General features: G+C 33.7%; 1 protein-coding gene across 3 annotated transcripts in view; it reads right to left on the bottom strand.

The window, feature by feature from the left end:
* Positions 1 to 374: 374 nt before the first annotated feature.
* Positions 375 to 2855, bottom strand: part of LOC102677565 — a 168165-nt gene continuing 165684 nt past the window's right edge. For all 3 annotated transcript variants that reach the window (XM_031510326.1, XM_006615363.2, XM_031510327.1), the window contains one exon: positions 375 to 2855. The gene's annotated coding sequence lies outside the window, so the exon portion shown is untranslated.

Here is a 2855-nt window from a genome sequence, read left to right as displayed (position 1 = left end):
ATTAATATATTAATTTAATATATTTATTATATTTAAAATCTTTTACTATTATTAATTTTACTCGACGATTCGATTTATTGTATAAGAATATTTATACGATTACACGATATTTATTGCATATCCCTATTACTTTGATTTGTTTAAATTGAAATAACATTTTTCTTTCTTGATTTATAATATTCGAATTATAAATAAAAGTTTTAAATATAATAATATTGATTATGAAGTATTAGTAATAAATTAATAATATTGATAATCGATATTTCTTACCTCATGTTTGTTAATAGCTTTCTTCTAACGTGCGTCGCTACGTTAGACGAATTTAATGATAAATAAAGTTAAAAGATTATTCGGTATAAAATAAATTATGCCGGTTAATTTTCAACGGTATTATTTATTATTGCAAGCGAGTTTGAGAAAGATAGTTATCGTAATGATTTCGTGATACATTCGAAATATGCGATAATATTGTCAGACTAACGCAATGACCTATCGTCGCCGCTTACATATATATGACGCGTGTGTGCAGCGTATAGATTGTTTTATCAAACGGATCCTCCTCGCATCGCGTTAAAACTAATATTGTTTATGCTTGTAAAGAATATGTACACAAAAGAGGAAAAAAGGAGATATTATTAAATATTGAACGAACTTAGCGTACTTAGTAAATATATCCTACGCATTAATGGAACGTTTTTTTTCGTAAAAAATAGATTATGCAGAGCACCATGGTTTCTTTATCATTTATTTTTTTCGTCCAAGTCTTTCATTTTTTTCTTTCTTTTTTTTTTCTTTTTTTTTTTCGTTTATTTTCATTTACTTTATTCTCAAATTAACTGGATTTGTTATATACAATTTTCCGCGTATCACCACGATGAATGACGGGACGCTGTAACGCTGCTTGCAAGCGCATTACGAAATGTGGTTATTCAGGCGGCGAGATTACAGTATCGCTGCCGTATCAGCGCGGTATCTTGCGAACGATCGAAAAATAAACGAGGAACAAAAACTGACTATAATGTTGTTGCAAAATTTTATGCCCTGTGCTCAGTCTTTCACGCGCGATACGAATTTTGTGTGCTCGTTTTGCTCGTCCTCTGCGAAACGATTCGATCAGCTTCGATCATTCTCTGATTTACAATTATTTTCGATCTGTTTCGGTTATAAGTTGATCGACACCGTACGTACATTTCATATGGGTTGGAATTCCAGTGATTTGAATACGATCCGCGCATTCTTAAACGATGGAAATTAATATGATAAATGATAATGATATAGGCCGATGATTTAACGATTGTCTATCGAACTATCTATATAGACGAAATAGACGACACAGATTTCAATTTGATCTCGGTTTTCGCTCTATTTTCGCTAAATAACAATTGAAATGTAAATGTTACGATATTATTTTTATTTATTTATTTTTTTTTTTGTTTAAAACTTCGCTAAAAAATTATATAATTTTTGCCACGAATAATTTTCGCTGGAACGAGTAACAGAGGACAGATTCCGTCTCGGAATTTTTGAGTCTACGAGTAAATATTTCATTACCGAGCTCAAAAAACCGGAGGATCCTTCGCTTCGAATTTCTGTCGCGTCTTCTCCGTTCTGCGATTCGTCGTCGAGATTGATCACCACGGGACGATCGTCGAAGTGAAGAAGATAAGGGTGTGGTGTACGCAAGATGTATAGTGTATAATAATAATAATAATAATAATAAAAAAAAATATATTCAAAGGCAGAGAAAAAGAAGTAACGATAAAAAATTGAAAAATGACCGAGGCATAAAATTTTTCGCAAAACCACCAAGGAGGCTCGAAATCGTTTCGATTTATCTTTGACACATTTGCTTTCGAGAGTCCTTGGTACAGTCGTAGAGAAATAAGTAAGATCACAAGCGTCATAGAGGCTCACGAGAGTCTCCGAGATTAGAACAAAAAACATAAAAAATAGTAATCACTGTGTATACGTGAGCATGTATAATGATTTTGAATGGATGTCTGCATCCGCGCACATGTAATGTATCATCGCATATACGTGTATCTCTGTTTGTGTGGATGTATGTGTATCGCGTGTTTCCTACATTACACTCATCGCTTAAATACTAACTTGTCTTATTTTTTATAATTATATACATGTTATAACGTCACTTGGTTTGCCTGTATTGTTTCGGATATACAAATATAGTATTATCCTTACTCTTTATATCACATATCGTATATAAGAAGGCACCAGAAGTAATTCTAGGTCAAAAATTTTTCCGCGAGACGAGTTCCACAACTGACATTATGCTAACCATATAATGGAAACATCTGTACGCTGTACAGTTGTTTGCTTTTATTTATTTACGTTCGTCCACGCTCTCTACCACGAACAGAACACGTTGAGGCGTAACTGTTTCCGATCTGTTTTTCGAGCTTTGCATCGTGTCATCCGGTAAGATTTGTTCGCGTTAACCACGGTAATTTCATTCGAATTGAATAAAAAGACGATCGAAGGTCAATTTCGTATCGTATAATTTTATAAAAATTAACGAAAAAGAAACGAGAAAATTTTGCCTTCGCTTGATCGCTTTATCACCGCTTTATTTATTACGTATCATTATTAGTGACACTTATTACGATATATTCTATTCTCGATCCTTGTTCACGTGGAACACACGATACAGTCAATGGGGGAGGGAGGGAGATCGGCAACGACTAGGCATTCGAGGCCGTCTCTGGATCATGCTTCGATCTTTAAGATCGTTCGCAGCCATGAGACCAGTGATTTTATTTCCGCATAAAAATGACGATATGATGAAATTCTCCATTTTGATCCATCCAAGACTTAAAAGACACGTAACGTGTACAATG

Source organism: Apis dorsata, unplaced genomic scaffold (genome assembly GCF_000469605.1).
Source record: "Apis dorsata unplaced genomic scaffold, Apis dorsata 1.3 scaffold_221, whole genome shotgun sequence".
NCBI classification, from domain to species: Eukaryota; Metazoa; Arthropoda; class Insecta; order Hymenoptera; family Apidae; genus Apis; species Apis dorsata.
Note: the sequence above shows the minus strand (reverse complement) of the source record. Positions and strands in the feature narration are given on the sequence as shown.